Source organism: Panthera onca, chromosome E3, assembly GCF_046562875.1.
Source record: "Panthera onca isolate mPanOnc1 chromosome E3, mPanOnc1 haplotype 2, whole genome shotgun sequence".
NCBI classification, from domain to species: Eukaryota; Metazoa; Chordata; class Mammalia; order Carnivora; family Felidae; genus Panthera; species Panthera onca.
The window spans coordinates 14699588-14725850 of NC_138354.1; the positions used below are offsets into that span (position 1 = coordinate 14699588).

The 26263-nt window shown below is 44.8% G+C and overlaps 1 protein-coding gene and 1 long non-coding RNA gene across 6 annotated transcripts in view; one reads left to right on the forward strand and one right to left on the reverse strand.

Annotated features, from left to right (window-relative positions):
* The window catches only part of CALN1 (calneuron 1), a 530205-nt gene that overhangs the window by 149209 nt on the left and 354733 nt on the right, over positions 1-26263 (reverse strand). The window lies entirely within an intron of this gene.
* The window catches only part of LOC144614810 (uncharacterized), a 49599-nt gene continuing 41414 nt past the window's right edge, over positions 18079-26263 (forward strand). Inside the window, exon 1 of the long non-coding RNA XR_013553000.2 lies at positions 18079-18349. This is a non-coding gene — a long non-coding RNA (uncharacterized LOC144614810). The remainder of the gene's footprint in view (positions 18350-26263) is intronic.

Below are 26263 nucleotides of genomic sequence, written 5' to 3' on the forward strand. Positions count from 1 at the left end.
GGCAGCAGAAGAGAGAGGTCAGGGTATTTCTTCCCCGTTCACCTTCTGATAGGTGAGTGGGAACACCTTCCATCTGTGTGACCCTCGGGGAGCCTCACAATCTCTTGTTTGTTCCTTTAACCTGCCTACACTATGTAAACAGTCTCTTCATTAACGCCTCCTCATTTGTATCTGGGTGCATTCTGTTTCTTCATGAAATTCTAACACACAGTGCAAGTGATAAGGAGGGAAATTATGATTGGAACAACTCGAATCCACTCATATGCACAAAAGACTAATGTTAGTAGAAGCAAATTACGTGTAACACACCTCACTACCAACACCGCTTCTAGGTTGGGGAACAGCTGCCCAAGACCAAGGCATATTTGGCCCCTCTGTGCTTGTGCCCAACGTCCAGATGGATGTTCTTGGACAACAGGAAGACTGAATACGTCCCCTCCTTTGAACCCTTTACCATGGTGAGGCTGCGGTGCTAAACACTTAAAGACAGTTTTACTGGGGCGCTTGGGTGGCTCAGTCAGTTAAGCCTCCGACTCTTGATTTCGGCTCAGGTCACCATCTCACGGTTGTAGGATCGAGCCCCACATTGAGCCTGCTCAGGATTCTCTCTCCCTCCCCTCTCTGTCTGCTCCTCCCCGGCTCATGCATGCATGCTCTCTCTTCCTTTCTTTCAAAATAAATAAACTTAAAACAAAAACCAGTTTTATCTATAGCCTGCCACAGCAGACGTGGGTCTCTCCCTTCTCATGCTTGATTTGTCAGAGACTGCCAGAGCAAAAAAAAAAAAAAAAAGAAAAGAAAAAGAAAAAAGAAACAATTAACATAAAGAAATAAAGCAAATCCCGATGAGAGTAACGAAGTGGTAAGGGAAAGTGAAATCAGAAGAGATCAGCAGAACTCCCATCAATTCAATACTTACTCAAAATGCTAGTAACTGTGAAAGATTCAGGTACAATAAATTCTTATTCAGAAATCTAAGTTTGATTCTCAAATACTATAATGAGGACAGGTGTAGACACAGGTATCCAAGATTCGAAAGTGGTATTGAAGTTTTGGAATCTCAGATACCAGGGAAACCGGGAAAGTTTACTCTCCCCGTGTCACAAATGAAGGTCCTCTGCCCCAACAGTAAGCTCTAAGCAACTTTCCCACCCGCTGCCTTTTTTTTCTGCCTCCCTTCTTCATCTCTAAATCCCACTCTTTTTCCTTTCTCCTCTTTGTCACCCACTCTAAGGTATTTGATATATGTCTTTAGGCAGGTTCTTTTGCAATAATAGTTATCATAGACAATACTCTTGGAGCACTTACCATACGTTCTAAATGTTTTGCATACATCAACTCATCTGATCTGAGTAACGGTGCAATGAGGTGTCGCTGTTTTACAAATGGGAAAACTGAGGCACCAAAAAACGAAGTAGCTTGCTACAACAAACAGTAAGTAGTGGAACCTGGGATTTGGACCCATGAGTTCTGGCTCCAGAATCCATTCAACTGTCCATGTGTTTTAGACTGCATAAATGTATCATGCTATGAATCTCATTGTGTTTCTTTGTTGACTGAAGAATCCATTTTTATGATTTACCCACATTGCTATAGGTGCACATCTGGATTGTTGCAAAGTATTTCATACTGTTCACACGCACCCATTCCCCTAGGGAGGGACCCCTAGGCTACCTCCAACTCAGTACCACAAACAGATCATAATAAGCATCCTCCTACATGCCCTTCTACAGTCCTGTATGAGAATGTCCCTAGGAAGAACACCCAGCCTGGGATTTCTGGGCATATGCCCACTTAATATCACTAAATACTTACAGATTGCCCAAGCAACTTTCGAACTGAGTAGAGGAAATATTTACTCATTCTTCCCTCCCTCCCTCCCTGCCTTTCATCCTCCCTATGTTATAGGCCCTGAGCTAAAAACCAAGGATATAAGCATGAACAAGAAAGATGTGGACCCTAGTCACACTGAGCTTACAGTCTAGCTCCTAGCCAACTGAAAAGTGTTTCTATCAGACAAAAACAAATACTGTATGATCGCACTTGTATGTGAATCTCAAAGAACCCCAAACTCATAGATACACAGAACAGATCGGCAGGGGTGGGGAGGGTGTGTGAAATGGATGAAAAGGTACCCCCCAAAAACAAAGTGTTTCCATGGATATGACCTTATCTAGTTTTATCTTGTGACCATTAATATCATTTACAAAAGGATAACTCTTAATTCCCTTCCAAAGCATAAATATATTTAATTTATGGAGCATCGCATTCAAAGTGTATGCCTGTTTTCCTCTGTATACATTACAAGTCTGAGCGTCTCAGACAATATTCTACATGAGGTGGTCTTTAGATACCGTGCTTCCAATATTGGCCAATGCAATTAGCGCAGGGAGTAATCTGTAGGGGATCAGATGGTTTTATTGATTTGGGTTGAACACAGAATCAGCACCTTAAAAATACCACTGGGGTGTAAGTTAGTAGAAATAGTTTTTGAAGATTCAGGGAAGAACAGAAATGCCTCCTGGCTCACGTTTTTTTTAAGTGTGCCTTTAATTGCTTAGATACGACTTTTGGAAAAGCTTAATCATTTGTGCGCGCTCTTTTCCTCCAACCTTCTGTAAAACAATACTAAAAAATTCCTCCCGTTTGCAGATATGATTTTACTGACCTGAGTCAGGAGTATCTTTACCAGGCATCGAACCCATTCAAGAAAGGAGGGTTTCAGAGTTAATGTTAAGAAACAATAAACTATGGGGCACCTAGGTGGGGTCAGTCAGTTGGGCAAATGACTTTGGCTCAGGTGATGATCTTAGGGTTCGTGAGTTCAAAGTCTGCTTCAGATCCTCTGTCCCCCTCTCTCTGCCTTCCCCTACTTGGGCTCTTACCAAAAATAAACATTAAAAAAGTATATATATTTAAAATTTTTTTTTTCAACGTTTTTTTATTTATTTTTGGGACAGAGAGAGACAGAGCATGAACGGGGGAGGGGCAGAGAGAGAGGGAGACACAGAATCGGAAACAGGCTCCAGGCTCCGAGCCATCAGCCCAGAGCCTGACGCGGGGCTCGAACTCACAGACCGCGAGATCGTGACCTGGCTGAAATCGGACGCTTAACCGACTGCGCCACCCAGGCGCCCCAAAAAAGTATATATATTTAAAAGAAACAATAAACTAACAAAGAAAAAAAGAGACAAAAGACGAGACTCTTAAATATGGAGAACAAACTGGGGGTTGCCAGACAGGAAGTTGGTGGCGGTGGAGGGGGTTGGGTGAAACAGGTGAGGGGGATTAAGAATACACTTATCATTGGGGCGCCTGGGTGGCTCAGTCAGTTGAGCGTCCGACTTCGGCTCAGGTCATGATCTCACAGTCTGTGAGTTCGAGCTCCATATCGAGCTCTGGGCTGACGGCTCAGAGCCTGGAGCTTGCTTCCGATTCTGTGTCTCCCTCTCTCTCTGCCCCTTCCCTGCTCATGCTCTGTCTCTCTCTGTCTCAAAAATAAATAAAAACATTAAAAAAAATTAAAAAGAAAAAGAATACACTTATCATGATGTCAGGCGCCTGGGTGGCTGAGTCGGTTAAGCATCTGACTTCGGCTCAGGTCATGATCTCACGGTTCGTGAGTTCGAGCCCTGCGTCAGGCTCTGTGCTGATGGCTCAGAGCCTGGAGCCTGCTTCGGATTCTGTGTCTCCGTCTCTCTGCCCCTCCCCCACTCATGCTCTGTCTCTGTCTCGAAAATAAATAAACGTTAAAAAAAAATTTTAAGAATACACTTATCATGATGAGCCCTGAGTGTTGTGTGGAGCGGTTGAATTGTTATATTGTACATCTGAACCTAGTGTGGCACTATATGTTAATTACACTTGAATTTAAAAAATAAGTAAAAATTTAAGAAAAGAAACAACAATTAACAAACACCAAATGCATATAACCTACCACTGGATTCTATCAGAACAACTGAGATATGTCCTTGGTTCAGCTTCCCCAACAGATGCTGTTTCTGGATATGTTCTTTAACAAAACGTCATTTGACCTTTATTAAGAACTGTTTAAGAACAATCTCTTTGAACTCTTAAATACAGAGAACAAACTGAGGGCTGCTGGAGGGGAGGTGGGTGGGGGGATGGGCTAGATGAGTGATGGGCATTAAGAAGGGCACTTGTTGGGATGGGCACTGGGTGTTATATGTAAGCGATGAATCACTAAATTCTGCCCCTGAAACCAATACTACGCTATATGTTAACTAGCTTGGATTTTTAAAAAAAAGAACAATTCTCTTTTTAACGGATTCACATGTCTATTCCAATAATGCAATGGATGAACCGTTCAAAACTGATACAATCAAAATATTAAACCTAAAATGAGAAAAACATATAGAAGAAAACGCAGGAGGCCCCCCCTGAGTTAAGCAAAGATTTCTAGGTAGAACACATAAAACATGAATCATAAGACGAATATGGCAAACTGGACTTCACAAAAATGGAAGACTTCTGTTTTCAAAAAGCACTGTTAAGGCAATGAAAACACAAACCATCATCAGGCATAAATATTTACAAAACAGGGGCGCCTGGGTGGCTCAGTCGGTTGAGCGTCCGACTTCGGCTCAGGTCGTGATCTCGCGGTCCGTGAGTTCGAGCCCCGCGTCGGGCTCTGTGCTGACCGCTCGGAGCCTGGAGCCTGTTTCGGATTCTGTGTCTCCCTCTCTCTCTGCCCCTCCCCCGTTCATGCTCTGTCTCTCTCTGTCTCAAAAATAAATAAATGTTAAAAAAAAAAATTAAAAAAAAATATTTACAAAACAAATACCTGTTTAAAAAAAAAAAAAACTTGTGTGCAGAATATATAAAGAACTCTCCAACTCAACGATAAGGAAACAGTCGATACAGTGAAAGATGGGCAACTGATACAACCGTAAATATCGCTACAGAACATCAAGCAAGTGGAAAGAAGGCTAATAAAAGTCATGATAAGTTACCGCCAGAAACCTACTAGAGTGTCTAAAATTAACCAGGAATAAAAAAGGCGAGAATGTCAAATGTTGGCAAGAATGTAGAGCAACTGAAAGGCTCAGACATTGCTAGTGGGAATTAAAAAGGGCGCAACCACTTTGGAAAACATACACCCACCACATGACCCAGCACCCTACCTAGGTATCTACGCAAGAAAAATGAAGACATACATCCACACGAAGACTTGTACATGAGTGTTTACAGCAACCGCATTCATCATCACTCTGCACTGGACTGAATGCGTGTGCCCCACCCCACCCCCAAATCCCTATGTTGAAATCCTAACCCTCAAGTTGGTGGTGTTAGGAGGTGGGGTCTTTGGGAAGTGCTTAGGGTCATGAAGACTGAATCCTTGCGAATGGGCCTAGTGCCCTTATAAAAGAGATCTCGGGGAGGGAGCTCTCTTGTTCCTTCCGCCATGTGAGAACACATGGCTGTCTGTGAACCAGGAAGCAGGCCCTACCAGAACCAATTCTGCTGGTTGGTTCTTGGACCAACAATTCTTGGACCAGCAATTCTGCTGCCTGATCTTGGACCGCCCAACCTCCAGGATTGTGAACGATAGACTCCCGTTACGGATAAGCCCCCCCAGGCTACCGTATTTTGTGATAGCAGGCCCAAATGGCCTAAGACACACTTCAGACTGGAAATAACCCAAATGTCCACTAATTGGTGAAGGGATAAACAAACTGGGCACAAGCTAGAGTAGGGCACTGGAGGATTGCTAGGCAATCAACAGGAACGGACTGTGGACAGACGCAACACAGATGAACCTCTCAAGTATTCTGCAGCTTGAAAGATGAAAAGGTTACGTCTTATATGACTACAGGATGTTAAAGAAATGTCATATTTCTACATTACTGTAGACAGTAAGGTCAGATCAGTAGTTGCTAGGGGCTGGGGCTAGGGGAACCAAGTCCAATGGGGCACGAGAAATTTGAGGGGTGATAGAAGTATGTTATATCTTTCTCTGGGGCGCCTGGGTGGCTCAGTCGGTTGAGCGTCCGACTTCAGCTCAGGTCACGATCTCATGGTTCGTGAGTTCGAGCCCCGCGTCAGGCTCTGGGCTGATGGTTCAGAGCCTGGAGCCTGCTTCCGATTCTGTGTCTCCCTCTCTCTCTGCCCCTCCCCCATTCATGCTCTGTCTCTCTCTGTCTCAAAAATAAATAAACATTAAAAAAAAAAAAAGAAGTATTTTATATCTTTCTTGTTGGTGGTGGTTACACGAGTGTATAAGCTTATCAAAATTGATAGAACTGTACATCTAAAAGGCATTTTGGAAATTACGTATCTAAATATTCCACCCAATGTCCTTTTCACATGGAGCCACAGAAGAAATGTCTCAATACCAAAAACGGTTGTATTTCTCTTGAGTACGGGGGTTGCTGTTATCTTTTGGAGACCGTGAATCACGACTGATTAGTTACCTCCTTGCCTCAGCTGTGAAGGCAGGGAGCTGAGAACACCCATGTACTGGGTATGAATCTTACCCTTGACATCATTTGATTTCTTCTTCCTCTTGACCCGATTTCTTCCTAACAAATACTTCTATCTTAATGTCATCTATGTATTTTTTGGAGACTAAATATTTTTTTCATCAAGGTACAGTACAGTCAAATAAATACATCATAGGACAGGTAGTAAGTCACAGAAGTGTTTCCTCCTGATATGCATTAATAAAAGTGCACGCCATAAAATCCTAACTCGTTAAAGCATACTATCGTGTAATACCTAAATTTGTCTTATTCACTTTTGGGTGCTTCCATTTGTAAGGAATGAGGGTCAAACATAGCATTATAGGGACAAAGTCAATAGGATGTTATGTAGCAAAGAGAGGACCAGGGAAGTTTATTTTGGAGAAGCGAAAAGGCAGGGCAAATGTGCAAGCTGCCTTCAAATAGTTTACAGCTTCTCAGGCAGAAGAGAAGTGAATTAATTCTATTGGATCAGGAGTGGGATCAAGGGGTGTAGGCTATCCCAGGACCAACTGGGGCATAAAATAAAGAATAGATTTCTAACCGAGCACAGCAAAGATGCGATATATTATCCGCAGATAATTAGATCTCACTAATCTATCTCATAATAGATCTCACTATTATGTGAAATCTAAGGAAATCTAAGGAATCTAAGGAAAAAGAGTTCCTGGCAATAGGTAACACCAAACAGGTTAGATAATCATTTGGTTGGGATCTCATACACAGATCCATTTAGATAAATTGTTGCTCCCTACTGATCCCGAGATTTAATAGTTATTTGATTCTATTAGAAAATAGTGTCCTTCCAATATGAAACAAACTGGTTTTGACCAAGCAAACACCATTATTTTTTTTTACTTATCATTATGATTTATTATATTGAATTGTATTATAATCCCAATGTGTTACAAATAAAAAGGTTGTAGCAAGTAAACATTCTTAAGGCTATTCTGGGATCCGGCCCTTGCAAAATCAAACACAAAATTGTTACTAGAGTTTTAAGGACTCTTATTTGCAAAATACACCCTTTTCTTGCGAGGCAAGCTGACCTTCCGTGCCCTCTGGAAATAGACACGCAATGTAGCACTCTGAATGGAAGTTAAAGTAATTTCCCACTTTGTCCTTGTGCTTTAACACTTAGGCAATAAAGCTCATGACATTTTCAATAAAAAGCAGAGAAGGAGAAGTGCTCCTTAGTCACGGAAGAGCTCAACCCAGCATCACCCGGGCATTCTCCCATTTGACGAAGTCCAATCTTTGCTAAGCAGCCAGACCTACGATTTAAAACTCACTTCCATCAGTACAAGGGACCCGGGGGTAATTGGTTCTGCACAATTGAGAGCTCATTTCAGGCTGGCTTGAACGCCTAAGTTCCAAGGCTGTGTCATGTGTCAGTTCACCCAGAATTCCCAATAGACAGAAGTAACTGGTGAGAAACACCCTGAGGGCATTTTAGGTGTAATAAACAAACCAGGAACTGAGGGAGAGAGGGGAGAAGCAATAGGGTGGTAGGACAGGGAATTACAGACAAGTTGCTACAAAAGAAGACCGGAAGATGGGGGAATAATAAGCAGGTTTAGTGGGAGGTACAGTAGAAACAGATCAAAAACAAAGGACCTGAGGAGACAGTTTTTCCCAAGAAGACATACAAATGGCCAACAGGTGCATGAAAAGTTACCCTACGTTGCTAATCATCAGGAAATGCCAGTCAAAACCACAATGAGACATCATCACATGTGTGTTAGAATGGGTATTACCAAAAAGACAAGAGATCGCAAGAGTTGGGAGGATGCAGAAAAAAGGGAGCCCTGTGGGTAGGAATGTCAGTGCAGCCACTATGGAAAACAGTATGGAGGTTCCTCAAAAAATTAAAAGCCGAACTACCATTAAAAATTCCACTTCTGGGTATCTACCCAAAGGAAATAAAACCACTCTCTCGAGGAGCTCTCTGTACCTCCATGTTCCCTGCTATTGTTCACGGTTGCCAAGACACGGCAATGACCTACGCATCTCTCAGTGGAGGTACGGGGAAAGAAAACATACACTGGAATATTTTTCAGTCATAGAGAAGAAGGAAATCTTGCCATTTTCAACAACACGGATGAATGTGCTGGGCATCATGGTAAGGGAAATAAGTCAGGCAGAGAAAGACAAATACTGTATGATCTCACTATTATGTGAAATCTAAGAAAGATGAACTCATAGAGTAGGTGGGGGTTGCCAAAGGCTGGGGGGGAGAGAAATGGGCTGATTTTTGTCAGGAAGTGGCATCGTATCATTATCCCCATTGGACAGGTATAGAAGCAGGTTCTGAGTGGTTAAGCTAAGTTCAATCTAACTAAAAATTGGTGAAATGTGCCCACAAGTGAATCCAACAGATGGACACAGAACGGCTTCCACACACCTGGACTCTGAAATACTGGAATTTTCTTGCCTCTCTGAAACCTTCAGGCTTCCATGGATACACAGGTCCCATGCTTAACACTGACCTTCAGCTGGTTTTGAACTTCCCAGGGTACGTCTCGGTAGTGAGTTTGCATTCTGTTGCGTGCCTAGAGGAAAACCAATTTTGTGTGTATCTGGCTTCCAAGTGGTTTGCCCACCAGACCTCAAGTGATGTGGCCTCCGGGGGGGGGGGGGGGGGGGGGAGTCATTACATGGAAGGTTTGGGTTTTTGTTTTTTTTTAAATCGTGTTGGTTGATATCTGAAAGGAGAACATTTTTACCTTCTCGTCTATTTATGTCTGCTGGGAGGAAGTTCAGGCACCTCTATACATGCAGGAAAAAAAAAACAAAAAAAAAAACCCAGAACCAAAATGTGATAATTTGGTCAAAGGTGTGTCCACTTCTCTGTTAGTATTTTGTCACGAGTGATAAATGATGTCGGACGAGATTTAGAAGGTGTGCAGGGAGGGAGCCATCAATTTCCAACTTAGGGAATTTAACAGATTTTAATGACTCTACAGCTTGATGACTCTACAGCTTTGGATTTCAAGCTTCACTGGCACGTGTGCTTGGCAGTGACCGGAAGGTGTTTATACTCCCCTAATTGGATTCCTGTAAGGCAACCAAGCGTCATTGGCTGTCTCGGCTGCAGTCAGGAGACGCTGGTCTGCAGACCGGCAAAGCACGTGGCCAGAGTGTGGTCTCTCGCAATCTCTTGTTCGTTCCCCAGATTTTGCAGCTCAGAAGAGTCATCTGATGCCAGCTCTAAAAAAGACCAACAGTGCCACCGGCACTGAGCCCCAGGAGATGTCCAGCAGGTCACAACCATGCTTGCCTTTCGAACCCCTCACACCATCCCCAAAGTGGGTGGCGGGGGGTCCTTTGAGAGCGGACGCTTGGTGGTCTCATAGCACCCAGCACAAGTAGGTGCTCGATGCGCTTTTGAAAAAACCACCCTGCACGGCTTAACAGAGGCATTTCCTGAAAATTGAATTCTGCTTCAAGAGTTTACTGTTTCTGCTGTGTGCACCACAGAAAAAAAATGGATAAACTAGTAGATATGGGTCTGGGAGCCAGTATATAGCAGACTCACTGCGTGGTTTGAACAGAAATGTGTCTTTTTGCTTCGGATGCCCGGGGGGCTCCGTGGGTTGAGCGTCCGACTTCGGCTCAGGTCATGATCTCACAGCTCCTGAGTCTGAGCCCCGCGTCGGGCTCTGTGCTGACAGCTGGGAACCTGGAGCCTGCTTCAGATTCTGTGTCTTCCTCTCTCTCTGCCCCTCTCCCATTTGTGCTCTCTCTCAAAAATGACTAAACATTTTACAAAATAAAAAAAAAAAAAAAAAAAAGAAAGAAATGTGTCTTTTCCTTGCTCAAGATGTAGGCTTTTGAAACCAAAGATGCATTTATATGCTATAAACCCTCGTTAAGAATTTTGGACGTGGCAAATTTTTACAATGTCTGATGATCTGATGGGAGTACAGCCTAAGTCTTCCTTTTCACTGTCATTGAAGAGGGACCGCCTGAGCAAACAAATCAGGTAAATAAAATTACATGGCTGTATTTAAGTAACTTAAGAAGAAAGAAAACTGCTAGGCACTTTGGCAGTTTAATTGAGGGTATAAAAGGATGCTAATTATCAATGTGTCTCAGAGCTTCCATTTAAAAACACTTTTTAGAAGTAGCAGCTAATTCCAATTACCTAGATACACACAAATCCGGTGAAATACCATGATAAAACGCCATACCCTGAAAATGCCTACGTAATGAGATATCTCTAATTCAGGCTGACCTTGCCTACGTAGCCTGAATGGATGCAGTTCAACCACATAGGCAGTAAATACAATGATCGCCTTTATTGATTTAGAGCATCCTTGCAGTAAAGAAATCACAGCAACCAGGGCTATATTCTCGGCTCCTGGGAAGGAAGGAATGGCCAGTTCTTCCAGGCTCTGGGGCACTGGCTCCACTGATTTTTTGGGGTGTCTTCTTCTGCTACCAATCTACCTCATCGTCCCATCCCTAAAAGGCTCTAGGACAGAATTTGGTGGACAACAGTGACGTGAGATATCCTGTGACCTGGATGAGCTGGCAAGAATGAGTGGGCAGATACCAGCAAGTTCTAAGGAATAAGCCATCAGCAGAGACAGCTGTGACTTGGCAAATGTCGGAGCAGATGTTCTTTCCCCGGCCCTGCTGTCAGCTGGAAGGAACTTTCCCGGCATGCCGTGGGGGGTGGGGGTCACAACCTGGTCCCAGCTCTGCTTGCAGCTCTGCAGCCCCTGCCTGGACGGGGCCAGTTCCGCTCAGATTAGCAATTAGGTTGGAAGCCAGCACAGGCTCCATTCGGGCAGCACTTCTGGGAGCTGGGACCAAAACTCCTGAGAGATGCTGGTGTCCGTTCCCATTAACCTTCTGTCCGGGGGAGGGAGGTCCTGTCCTCCAGCCAGGAATCCACGCTGGGGCTTCACGTCCGCTGGGCCTTCCATGGAATCCAATCAGTCTCTGGCTCAGTGTCGTCTCAGCAGAAAGAAGACCGCCGTGCACATGTAGATGTGCTTTTCTGGGCAGACCCACCCCAAATAAGGAGGCCCAGAGAGAGCACCACAGCGGAGGGACACGTTAAGTAGGGAGTTTGGGCCATGTTTTCGCCTCTTCTGCCACCCGTCTGACATTGACCCCTCTGGTAGGTGGCATCTGTGTTCTAGGTCATTGAAAAGGGTGCAGCTGAAATGCTAGCTCAAAGAGACACCTTCGCCCCCACGTTTCCTGCACCATTGTTTACAACAGCCAAGACATGCAAGCAACCTGAGGGTCCATTCTTGGACGAGCGGATAAAGAAACTGTAGTATGTAATTATATTATATATAATTATATTTTTAAATAATTATATATATATTTATATATATATAATATAATATATATATAATTATATAATTACATTATATATAATTACATTATATATATACATATATACATATATACATATATATAATGTAATTATATATAATGTAATTATATAATCAATTATCTAATATATATATACATATATACATATATATAATGTAATTATATATAATGTAATTATAATATAATTAATTATACTAAGTATAATTATACATATTATACATAATTATATGTATAATTATACATATTATAATTACTTATATTATGTACAATGTATGTATATTATATAACTAATATATAATTAATTATATTATGTAATTACATAATGCAATTATGTATATACAATGTAATGTAATGTATGTAATTGTATACCTATAATTCAGCCATACAAAAGAATGAAATCTTGCCATTTGCAGCAACATGGATGGACCTTGAGGGCACTACACTAAGTGAAATATTGAAAGACAAATACCGCATGATCCCACTTAAACGTGGAATCTAAAAACAAACCAAAACCCAAACTCACCGATACAGAGAAGAGAATGGTGGCTGCCAGAGGTGGGGGGAAATTGAGGGTCAAAAGTTACAAACTTCCAGTTGTAAGTTTAAGAAGTCTTGAGGACGTAATACGCAGCATAGTGACTATTGTTAATGATACTGTGTCGTATACTTGAAAGTTGCTAAGAGATGAGATCTTAAAAGTTCTCATCACAAGAAAATAAAATTGTGACTATGTGTGGTGATGGATGTCAATTAACCAGATTCATTGTGGTCTTGTTGTCTATATTGTGCTCATTTCACAATATGTACAAATATCGAATCGTTACGTTGTACGCTGAAACGAATATAATGTCGTGGGTCAGTTATATCTCAACTTAAAAATTACCCAAAAAAGATGAAGTTTAAGTCCAACATCAGAACCAGTGTTTCTATTCTCTCTTCCATCCTTCCTCCCTTATTAATTTTCCTGACATGATCTACACCCAACGTCTACCGTGCACTTCACGGGAAACCCCTATAATCTTGTAGGCTCTGTGCCTCTTGGTCCCCCCTTTTATGCACTAACTTTCACACCCGTTTGCTCCTTCACCTTCCCTTTATGATATCAACTCCAGTATGAAACACCGTATTATTAGTTACATTGTGGTGTTTCCATTTGATGTCTTGGGTATCCTCCAATTACACCAGACTTAGTGCCCCAGGAGAGACCATTTCCAACTACGCACAACTGATTTAGACGATTCTCAAGATAAACCTTTTTCGGTGGGGGGAGACAACCGGTGACCTGGGACAATGATTTCAGTTAAGAACAACAACAACAAAAGGCATCCTAGGACAAAGTGTGCACACGAGGGTAAAGAACAAGGTTGCCCACTTGGTCATGGCGGGGCCTCAACGGTCGTGGACGCTACAGTGTCTCTCTGAGCAGGGCTGATCAGGGAAGCAGAGGAAAAGGCAAATCTGGCAGCTGGACAGGCCATCCGAAGAAGCCCTTACTTCAGAGACGTAAGTGCAGGGGACGGTCTAGGACCACACACTCCTAGTGCTGAGCTCTGTTCTTCCTCCCAGAGCGGCCCCCTCCCCAGATGCAGAAATAGCAGAGGATTTGGTCTTTGAGCCACGGTTACCTCTACAGATTCCTGCGTTTAAACTGGCCCAGGCTCCCATCAGCTGGGAAGAAGGGCCAGGTAGGGGAAGGGCTCAGGTGTTCCCAGAAATGAGAGGGTGAACTGCCTTTGACACTTATCCTATTTGAAGATATGTGCTCTCAAAGAGGGCTTACAGCCAGGAGAAACCTGCTTCCTCCCACAAGATTTTACAGTCAGAGGGGCTGGTATATGGCACTCAGCCTGACAGGCCTGTCACGTGGATGATGGCTACCTGCAGGGGCTTACCTGATAGATGCACGTGCCACAGGGCTCACAAAAAGCAGTGCAGACAAAACAAAATCATCCGTCTTCATGCCTATCATGAATCACAGCAAAGCAAACTAATACATATATTAGCTGCTACCAAAAGTGTATATTAAAGCAAAGCACAGGCTCAGGATCCGCATTTCCTTCTTGTGTCTGGAAACTTCCCCAGCATAAGTGTCTTGGTGAGAATCTGAGCCCATTCATTCCTCAGAATAAATCTTCAAAAAGTCAGCTCCTCTGCCTCAGGCTTGTCGAACCAGACATATTCACCCAGGATCTTGGATCCTGAGCCAGCGTTGCAAAAGATCAGGGACTCTAGAAAGTTCTTTATGGAGTTGGCAGAGGCACAGCGGTGGCCCAAGTACGGAGGGTTGGAGGGGGCACCAGCTATGCCTCCAGGGATGAGAGGCAGAGGCTGTGGCTTCCTCTGGGACCCATTCTTGACAGGCCTTTGCCAACCAGTCCATCCTCCCAATGCAGAGACCAAATTCTCCCCGCATTCATTGCTGTTGGCTCCTAGAGCTGCAGGCAACACTAAGATCCTCCCTCATTGCAAGGACTAGTCTGCTTTTTCTACACCACCATTATCATAATGTGCATCATGATGGATGAGAACCATCATGCATTGAGGAGAAGACTTTACTGAGCAGCCACCTGCTCAGAGACAATTCTCCTTGGGCCTTTCACGTTTCTGCACGTCTTACAGCACAACCACCGACTGCCTTTGCTTAGGACTATCTTCTCAAGGGCATCTGCAGAGAGAACAGCCTTTGAAGGCATGATGTCTTCTCCAAAGGGCAAGTTAGATCATGGTCAGGTATGATAAAGATGGCATGTCTCTCCAGGACAAAGGCAGGTAGGCTTACTGCCCGTTATAAAAGATTTAGGTACCTTAAGCTCAGGGGTCCTCTGCTGTAACTCTATGCAGGTGACACCGGGCCCTCCAAGTGTCATCTTGTAGGAATTAGGGCTCAGAGAACCAGCTCAAGAAGCTATTGCTGTCAGCGACAGGCCTTGTCTCTGACCAGGAGTCTTGTGTCTTCTGCCAGCATTCATGGAACTGTGTCAGGCGCACCTGCTAGGTTGCAAGGAGTATAAACTCACAGACCTATAACATTCTCGATGTTATTTTACAGACCCAGCGCAGGTATTACGGACCCCTAATAGAGACACAGAAATTAAGGAAGTAGTTCTTGCCCTCAGGAAGCCAAAAATCTGGCACGAGTGCACCAGTCAAGATGGCACCAGAAAGTCACGCTTGGAGCATCCCGACCCCACTCCAATATAAGTAAGGAAAAGGAAAGACACGGTCCCGCTAACGAACCAAGTTATCATTTCTGTAGCCAAAACCTGAGCCAAAATTGAAGGCAGAAAATTGCATTGAATGTGCCAGCCTGCTGGCTGCAGGTACAGTGACAGACAGAGGTAACAGGGAGGCTCCTCACCTGCTGGGAAAAGAGGACTGAACCTGCCCAGGTGAAATAAGGGGGGGTGGGGCCCCCTGGCACTGAGACCAGCCCCCCGCCCTGCTCAGGAAAGGCCATCAGGCTCCAACAACCCCCTGGGCTCACACACAGCTAACCCCAGGGAGGCCAGAGGAAGCAAACAAACGTCACCCCGGGGCACGGGCCAGGACGTCCTAGGAGTCGCATTGCATCTACACGACAGCATCAGGGTCACCCAAATTCCAGACAACAATCATCAAGGACACGGAAGTGGCGGTCGCTGCCTTTCTTAGGAGGGTCATGGAGATACTGAGTAATTTTGAACTTTGTAAAAAAAAATGTTAAAACATGTATTTCAAAATGTAAAATAACAGAAATGTGGAGCTTCGAAATCAAGCAGGAAAAAAGGTGTGTTTGGGGGGGTGGGCAGTAATCTATTCAACAGGGAAGAGAATGCAATCTATCCAATGGTGAACAGACAACACAAAATAAAGGCAGAACAAATGATTCCTAAAGTGTCTATAGTGTCCTGCCCGACCCCTACACATAAAGTGTACATTTATTTCTTTAAAGACAGACTATTGGTTGGAATTTTTCAAATTCAGCTATCTCCTGCTTATAAAGACAGACCCCCCCCCCCAAAAAAAAACTACACACACACAGAAATGTTGAAAAGAAGTCAAAGGGAACTATGTCACAGAGCAGACGTGAATAAATTATGATCTAAAAGCTAGGGAAGGTAAGAAACCAAACCAGAAAATATTAGTTTGAAAAGACTAGTTTGAATAGGAGTTTGAAACAGATGGATCTCTAGCTAATCTCAATTTTTTTCTATAAATTATTAATGATAAACAATTAATCAGGGGTGCCTGCGTGGTTCAGTCGGTTAAGTGGCCGGCTCAGGTCATGATCTCATGGTTCATGAGTTCGAGCCCCACACTGGAAAGCCTGCTTGGGATTCCCTCTTTCCCACTCTCTCTATCCCTCCCCTGCTTGTACCCCCCCCCCCCAAAGAATAAATAAACTTTTTTAAAAAGTTTTAAAAAAAATCAAAAAAACAATCTCTTACAAGGAGGTCAAGATCAACAACCTGGCTACCTAACCAGCACAGTTAATAGATTCAGGTGGAACAGAATAGGTCAGGCCTTGCAGAAAGAGTCAGATCTTACCGGAGGGTGCAGGAGAGAGCAAGAGAGAACAGGCAGAAGTGTGACCGTGTAAATGAGGGGACCGAGCAAACAGCAGGAATCCAATCAAGTAGAGTTAAATGCTTCAGCAAGGCTGCAAGGCGTGTGTGTGATCCACTCTGGTTTGCCCTGGCACCGGGACCCACGCACCCCATGAAATAGTAATTGGAAGAGAGATTTAGTGAGCCCCCGTCAAGAGTCACCATAACAAAAAATGCGAGAATGATGTTATGAAGAGGAATAATTTGAGTTATGTATAGCAGGGTTCACTTGCCCGGGAGAACTCAGAAGGGTATCTGAGTAACGCTAATGGGTCTCAGCGTCCTATGATGTCAGCGGAGCCAGTCTAAGAAATGAACCACGGGGTTGCAAACCCTGCAGTTACCCAGCCACGCTAGCTTGACTATTTTACTCATCTCGTCTAGATTCTTCTACGGGAAAAAGATGGAAGTTCTCTCTCTCCTGGGATTGTGGTGATTTGGCTGGAGTTTGTAGCCAGAGAGGCTTAAATTATTCTACTTTTGCTATTACCCAGAAGCACTGAGTCCCCCAGAGGTAGGAGGAGAACAACGGGTCAAACAAATCAAAAGGAAACGATGCACCACCAAATTGAAACTCTGGCAAAGAATACGAACAGGCAAATCACAAAAGAGAAAACCCCAATGGCCGATGCACGTGGGGGAAATGGCCACCCTCTCCAGTATTAAAGGCAAAACAAGCCAAAAGGACCACAAAACGTCATTTCACATCTTGGCAAAGATTTAGTTCCCAAGGATGCAGATAAGCGAGAAAGCATAGGTGGGGGGTGGGGGGAACCTGGGGGGGTGAGGGGGGGGGGCGGAACCTGGGTGCCCGGTTAAGTGCTCGACTCCTAACTCCGACCCAGATCACGATCTCAGGGTCCTGAGATCAAGCCCCGTGTGGGGCTCTGCGCTGAGCAGGGAGCCTGCCTCAGGGTCCCTCTGCCCTTCCTGTGCAGGCGCATACACGCATGCGTGCTCAGGCTCTCAAAGCGAGCAAGCGAGCATCGGTGGGATTAAACGTTGAAACAAGCACTTCGGGAAACATTTTGGCAACTCTTTTTTTTTGTTTTTTTTCCCCCACTATTCTTTTTTTTTTTTTTTTTTTTAATTTTTAAGTTTTTTGGCACCTCTTAATGGAGCCGACGTTGTGCCCGCACCGGGGCGGTTCCGCTTCCGGGTGTCTGTCCCGGCGATCAAAACTTGCGGACCATCTAAATGACCGATGACGTGACGCTGATGGCGTCAGTGATAGTACAACGGGCTGCCCTTCGGCATTTAAAATAATCTCAACCTACACACAGCGACATGGATAAAGCTTAAATAGCCTCCTGAGTAAAAATTAAAAAACAAAAACAAAAACAAAAACCCAGCCAGTGGCAGTAGGGCACATTTTAGACGGAATTGTAAGAGGAGATCTTGTTCTAGGCACACGTAGTGTGTGCGAATCCGGCGGGGTGGAAGTGACAGTCTTGATCTTAAGGCCACAACAGTTCAAGGGGGTTGCAGGCATCACTTCCTGTTGGCCACGTAAGGGACACCAAGTGTATAACGTTTAACTTCTCAAATTCTGAAGCAAATATTATCATGTTACCGTTTGTTCAACTGTTCAATATACCACTTGTTATGGGACGCGCTGTCTAATTCGCTCTGTACTTTTCCGTATGAGTAAAATATTTAAATTCTTAAATGTCTTGTGGACCAAAAAAAAAAAAAGTTTTCATCCAGGAGCAGAGTGACGCGGCTGTAACTGGATATATGTTCAAGGGGCAAAAGGGGACAAAAGTAAAGCTATGCTTTGTTGATGTCACAAGTGTCACTTACTTATTCAGCGTTCTGTTGCCACAGGAAACCACGGATTTCAGGCAGGTGGCCCATGTGCTGTTACAGCAACTGACACAGGACACGGCGAGGACACGGGAGCAGGGCCGGGAGTGTGCTTCCTCGGTGAGGGCTGACGGAGACAGAGGCTGTGCCACAGGGTGGGGGGCACAAGGGTTTTCCGGGGTCTAGGGAGGAGGGTGGGAAGGGGGGGGGCTGTCCCGGCAAAGGTATGAGCCAATGGGAAGGTGTGGAGGCGTGGTCAGGACCACAGGTAATTCTCAGGGCTCCAGGGGCAGGCTTGTGACCTTACTGCCGGGGACAGGACAGGGCTGAAGTGGAGAGGACAGATGGTACAACATTTTGGAATTCGGACTCTGTCCTCGGGAAGCCGTGGAGTCTCTGAAAGATTCTGTGCAGAGGCATGACCTTGAAGGATCCTTCGGTTCAGTTTCTTGCCTTTAGGCAGATAAATGTCTAAGGCTTTCTGGAGGGTGAGCTTTTTCTGGACGGTGGGCTTATTTCTTATTCTGTGTCTCCAAGGACAGGGACTCTGCACATCTGTCGCCGTGCCGAGCGAACATAGCTGGGCGTGGAGAAGGTGACAGCCATGGGGAGAGAGAGATGGGAGGGGAATCAGACCCAACCCGCGGAGTCCAGCAGGCACAAAGATGCAGACAGCAGGGGAGGGGGAGGGTGGCAGTGGAAGGCTGAATCAGGCCGGCAGAACACAGTGGGCCCGGATGTGGCAGTCTGCGGCAGGAGAGGCTGATGACAATGGTGGTGGCTGCCATCATCATCACCATCAACAACACCGTAGCAAACACTGATACTATGCTCACCATGTGTCAGGACCTGTCCTAAGGGCTTTACATGGTTCAGCTAACCCTATGTAGCAGGTAAATCATTATCCCCATTTTATTTAAAAAAAATTTTTTTAATGTTTATTTTTGAGAGACAGAGAGAGAGACAGAGACAGAGAGTGAGCAGGGGAGGGGCAGAGAGAGAGGGAGTCACAGAATCCGAAGCAGGCTCCAGGCCCTGAGCTGTCCGCACAGAGCCCGACGCGGGGCTCGAACTCACGAACTGTGAGATCATGACCTGAGCCAAAGTTGGACACTTAACCAACTGAGCCACCCAGGCGCCCCAATCCCCATTTTAAAGATGAGGAGAAGGAAGCAGAGAGAAGGAGAGGGAGTCTGACTGTGATCCCACAGGTCTTAAGGAGCAGATCTGGAAATGACAGGCAGCCTCGGTTCCTAACCTTCCACTATTGCTGCCTCTCCACAAGGAATCCTGGGAGTATCCTGCCAAGCAGAGAAGGCATCCCCAGATCACGGTCCATGCGGAAAGCATCTCTAGATATGAAGCAGGCTCTGGCCGTGAGAGAACGGGGTCCAGACACGGACAGGCTCTGAGTCAGGAGAGCAGAAGCTGGTTGACCAGAAGTTCAACTCGATGCTTGCTATTTCTGTGTAGAGTATTTGGAACAGGAGGGCGGGGGACTAAACATACCAGGTGCCACGCACCTCAGATGTGGTATCCCATTTGACCCTTCGTGTGGATGTTCCTATTAGCTGAGGAAGCCGACGCTCTGAGTACCAGTGATGGGCTTACGTTCACACAGCACACACAGGCAGAGCCGGAGGGAAGGCTACTCGCTCGGATGCCCTGTGTTTTTCCCTATTACCGCACACCGCCTCTCCGAGGACTTCCCAAGTGCCCACCAACCCGGTCTGAGTGCTGGCCCAGAGTCATTTCCTCGCTAATTTCGCCGAAGAATACACACAGAAATAAATAAAAAGGAAAGACACCCAGCACCAACTGTGAAATGAAGATAAGAGAACACAGGGCAATCTTGGAGGAATTTCCACGAAGGGCCGCGTTCCTGGGGACAGATGTAGAAAGAAACCACCACCTATACCCTCTGAGCCACCAGAGGAAAAACACAGGCCCAGAGAAGTTGGAAAACCACACTAAATTACCTCCGTGCTCTGTAACATATCCCAGGACACTGGGGCAATGTGGATTAGAAAAAAAAAAAAATGTTAACACAGTACTTTTGAAAAGATAACGAAGAACAAAGGGAAAATAAGCATTACCCTGATTAAGGGGGCTAAAGATCACTAGGAAAAAAAACTTACTGTTCACACACACACACAAAAATGATGATACTTGAAAATATCTTAGGGCCTTCGAGACATCCAAGAGGATTTGGTCACAATGGAACAGAAATAGGGAGCCACAGGAGGAGGAAAAAGTGGAACTAAAGAAACAGAGAAGGATTTCAGGAAGAGAAAAGAGAATGTTAAGGAGCTCAAAAACGCAGAGCAAAATTAAAATGATTTCAAAGGTCATACACAGCGGGACGTCCACCCCACATACCAGGAGTCACATGCAGCAGAGCGGTGTCAGAGGTTCTCAGATTGTGGATGGAAACAGAAGAAACAGAAAAAGAAAGGTTAATGGATAAGAAGGAAGAGGCAAAACACACACACACACACACACACACACACAAAACAAACAAACAAAAAAACAGGTCCGTCTTAGGGGTTTTGTCTGTTGCACGGGAGAAAAACTAAACAGAGCAAAAGCAGTAATTAAAAGTTTAGTTTTGAGAGGGACAGCTGAGTGGGGGAGATTCAGAGAGAGAGGGACACAGAGGGTCTGAAGTGGGCTCTGTGCTGACAGCAGGGAGCCTAATGTGGGACTAGAACTCAAGAACCAGGAGATCATGACCTGAGCTGAAGTTGGACGCTTAACCTACTGAGCCACCCCGGAGCCTCAAGAGCAGTAAAAAGAGAATACCAGAAAGCTGTACCGGGTGGAAAGGCCCGAGTTGATATATCAGAAAAGCTCCCTGAGATCCAGGCAAAGGAATAAAAAAAAAAAGATCTATTCTGCCCAACATGTGATTGTACATAAACAAGAAACATTAGAGGCATCCGGCCGAACAAAACAGGTTCTCTACAAGGAACATAAGCTGAATCAAGCTCCCCTCCAACTTCTCTACAAAGTACAAAAAGCAATGAATGCATACCTGAAAGAATTTCTTTTTCTTTCTTTCTTTCTTTCTTTCTTTCTTTCTTTCTTTCTTTCTTTCTTTCAAGTTTATTTATTTTGAGAGAGACAGAGACAGTTGTGAGCAGGGGAGGGGCAGAGAGAGAGGGAGAGAGTGAGAATCCCAAGCAGCAATCTGCTGTCAGGAAGGAGCCCGACACGGCGCTCGAACCCACGAACCGTGAGAAACCAAGAGTCGACCGAGCTACCCAGGAACCCCACCTGAAAGTTTCCGATGCTGTATTCTGGCTGCCGTTTTCCTTCTATCTTCCTTTCTTAAAGAAACCTGATCCGATTGGGAGACCAATGAGTCAAGCCCCAAGGGTGGATCATAACACATCGAAGCTAGGCAAGCGACCACATCCCTCTTGCCAGTATCCATCTTCTCAAGTCCCCCTGTAGCTGGGAGCGGACATGCCATTCTGTTTTGGCCAATGTCATTTAAAGGAAACACCTGCCCGGAGCCTTCTGAGAAAGCTTTCCCTTTACTTATAAGAAAGAGAACCATCAGGGCAAAGAAGGTCTTTGGCTGCCGAGATGACGATGGCTGCCGAGATGATGATGGCTGCCATCATTGCCTTCATCAGCATCATCATCATCATCGCCATCACCATCAGCATTACCAGTTCTGGTGCCTGAAGGTATAGCAGCCATCCTTCAGCCGGAGGGCAACATGGACGAAGGTGAGGCTTCAGCAGGCTGAGCATCGTGGGACCGAAGACCAAGCTTCAGGATGACATCACTGAGCCTTTGCTTCCCGTCCTGACGGCCCACTCCAGACATCCTACTAAGTTAGATCTCTGTCCTTACTATTGAATCCATGGGTAGGTTCTCTTTGACTTGTAACGGAGAGTATTGAGGATATAAATATTAATAGGCGAAGCACAGAAAGACATTCCAACATCATCACATCGTTTGAGAAACGACGGGCCACACAAAATTGAACGAGTTTGCCAAATGCAGGCTGTGTCAGAGTTTTCACGAACTAGTGTCTTTTATGGGACTCCAAGAGATGAACTGCATGAAGTAGGAGACATTCCTACGATTTATTGGACCATGGAACTTGAGGAAGCACGTGGAAGAGTAGGATTCTATGTAAAATACTATGAGAGATGATTATAGGACACCGAGGTTAGCATTTTGTGACCCAAAAACTAACCATATTTTTGTTTTGTTAGCAAAGTCGCAGAAGGATCTTTTCAAATCTGCAAAGGGCTCGAAGAACATATCTCTTACATAATCCCCTGGTCCCCACTATGAAAAATTGCAAACACACACACACACACACACACACACACACACACACACACAAACCAAGCTCTCCAGCCAACTGAGAGAACTGTAATTAACAATTCAGACATAAGAAATTTAGAGTATAAAGAAAACTTTTTAGAGATAAGGACAATGAACTGTTGTAAATATGGATACAAAACTAAACACAAACACTGAAAATATTCTGAAAAAAGAAGACTTAATGATGGAAAAAAGAGCTGTTTAATAATGATGGACACCTAGCCCAGATAACATGGTATAGACCCATTTCTCCCTGCTTCCTCACCAAGTACCACGATAAGCCGTGGAGATAAGGTAGGAGATAACCAAAGGAGAATTCTCAAAGGTGCTAAAAGGAGGAAGGTGAACCTGTTAGGGACCCAGCACCGGAGAACAAAATAGCAGCAGAATGTCTTATATTCTCCCACCCGGTGGAAGGAGGTAACACAGATGCAATGCATCCCGTCCCTCAAACCGAGCAATAGGAAGAGGCATGGGTAGGCACTTTCCTCCCTCATACTGAATGGGAGCTCCTCAGACAACACTGGACAAACCCACGGTGGGCCATGGGGATCTACTGGGGGCCCCACTAATGATAAACAGCTAAGGGAAGTGCTCTCCTTCCCTGGAAGCCCTGAAATGTCCCTCCCCCCCCCCAGGAATTTAATAGGGAGGCCCCAGCAAGAGGGACCTCCACCCAAACAAATGGCCCAGCCCAAGAAGACTTGGTCCCTGTGGGCCTGAGACTCTCCACCTCTGCCCAGAGACTGGGGGCAACAGCGATATGGATCTCATCATGGCTCCAATGGATTAAGCGGATCTCAATAAGCACTTGACCTGGGAAGCATTCTTTGTTCCCCACGGTTAGGGGAGAACGCCATCACAAGATGGCCTGGCTTAGGAAAACTCTTGCCTGAGGACCCCCTCCCGCACAGAGAGACACCCATCATCCTGACCCAAGGAAACCCTTTCCACTCCACAAGTAGCATGAGGAGGGATGAGTGGGAGACCCGGTAGGAGCAGATAAACCGAGCAGACTAAAATATCACCACAAACGCTGTGAAATGAAACTGTCATTTGGAAGCATGGCCCACAGAAGTAAGCCGGGACCTGCATGTAATCCTACACAGGGTGACTACCTACTAAAAATAAAAGATTTAAATAGAACCCAGCATCGACTAATATATTAGGCAAAGTGTCCAGGATACGATAGGAAATCGCCCATCATCTCAGGAACTGAGAAAATCACAACTTGAATGAGAAAAGAGATTTCGCGGACACCAATATGTATACGAATTAGACGTTGAACCATCTGGCGAGGATTTTAAAGAAGGCATCATAAAAATCCTTCAACAATCACACGTTCTCTTCACACAAGTGAAAAACAAGAAAACCTGAATGAGGAAACAGAAGTTATGAAAAAGAACCAAATGGAAATTACAGAACTGAAAAACACAATTGCAGAAATAAACAATTCGTGAGCTGGGAGAGTAGAGATGACAGAGGTTAGAAAAGGTGAATTTGAGGGCAGATCAAGAGTTTACACAATATGAACAACAGAAAGAATACGGACATATATAAATTACATGTGTGTATGTGTGATTGTATAATAAGCTTATGTAATTTATATAGTCATATGTATATATGTACAGATATATGTAATATATTATATATATATGTCTATATATAAAAATTTATTCCCTATAAATCATGGACTGACAGGTACAATTTCAAACTATATAAGGGCACCCGGGTGGCTCAGTTGGTTGAGTGTCCGACTCTTGGTTCCGCCTCAGGTCGCGATCTCACGGTTCATGGAATTGAGCCCTGCACCGGGCTCTGTGCTGAGAGTACCGCTTGCTTGGGATTCTCTCTCTCCCTCCTCCCTTCCCCTGCTTGTGCTCTTTCTCTCTCTCTCAAAATAAACAAATACACATTCATTTTTTTTTAACTTTTTAAATTAACTTTTTAAAATTTTTATTAGAGAAAAAAACCAGACAATCTTTGTGATCTAGGCCGAGGCCCAGAGTTCTTAGACGTGAGACCGAAAGCACAATCCGTAACGGGAAAAGCTGCTAAGTTTGGACTTCCGCAAAATTAAAATTCTTTTGTTCGCCAAAGCCCGCGCAAAGAGGAGGGAGAGATACGCTGGGTACTGGGAGAACATGCTTGCAAGCGACCTATCTCACCAAGGAGTGGCACCTAGAATACATAAAGAATTCTCAAATCTCAGCAGTAAGATGAAACCAAACAAAAACAACTATCTAATGAGAATATGGGCAAAAGACAGACACAGATACGAATGGATGACGTAGAGACGGTAAGTGGGAAGTAAACACTGGAAAGGATTAGCCATTGGGGAACTGCAAATCATGCAGTGGGCTATCACTGGACACCCACCAGAAGAGCTGAAACGGAAACAGCGACAGTATGAAAGCTGGTGAGGATGTGGAGAAAGGGGACCACTCGCACGTTGCTGGGAAGAATGTAAAACATGGCTGTCATGCTGGGAAACCGTTTAGCAGGTTGTTTGCTGTTTTGGGGGTTATTTTTTAGAGAGCGCGTGCGAGCGGGGAGAGGGGCAGAGGGGGAGAGAGAGAGAGTGAGAGAGAGAGAGTGAGAGAGAGAGAGAGAGAGAGAGAGAATCTTAAGCAGGCTTCATGCCCAGAGGCCGACACAGGGCTGGAGCTCATAACCCTGGGATCATGACTTGAGCCTAAATCAAGAGAAGGATGCTCAGCCGTCTGAACCACCCAGGCACCCTAGCGGTTTTTTGTAAAACCAAACACACAATTCACAGGCAGATGGTTAAATATACTATGGTACATCCATAGCATGATCTATTATTCACTCAGCAGCGGAAAGGAGCAAACTCCTGATACACACAACTTGAGTGAATCTCGAGGATACAACGCTGAGTGAAAGAAAAGTCATTCCCAATGGGTAACAAAGTGTATGCTTGCGTTTACAAAAAAAGATTCTACACCGGCAACATGTTAGAAGTGAAAAGCAGATTAGTGGTTGGCAGCAGTTAGAGATAGGGCTGGGGGTGGGGGTTGCGAGGAACTGTTCACTGTATCGATTGAGGAGGCAGACGCACAAACTTACACATATGACAAAACTATACAGCAGTAAACATCTATACACACAAATACAGGTACAGGTAAAACTGGGGAGGGGCGCCTGGGTGGCTCAGCTGGTTGAGCATCTGACTCCTGATGTTGGCGCAGGTCATGATCTCACAGTCTGTGAGATTGTGTCCCGTATCAGGCTCCATGCCGAGCACGGAACCTGCTTAAGATTCTCTGACTCCCCCTCTCTCTGCCCCCTCCCCCGCTCACAAGTGCGCATGCTACGCTCTCTCTCTCTCCCAAAAAATAAAACAAGTAAAACTGGGGAAATCTGAAGAATGCTGGTGAGTTTCATCAGCGTCAAAATCCCATTTATGATACTGTACCGGGACTTTGCAAAACGTTACCCTTTAGGGGAAAATTGGGTGGGGTGTACTTGAGATCTTTCTAAATTCTTTCTGAAAACCGCATGCGAATCTATAACCATTTCAATAAAAAATTTAAGAAGACAGAATGTATAATGCCAGATTAACATAAGTGCAAAGTGAAAGCAGAGAATAAATATAAGCCGAATTTTGTGTTAAGGAAAAGTCAAAAGTCATTTATTCTTTTGACTTAAATATTCAGACAGATATCA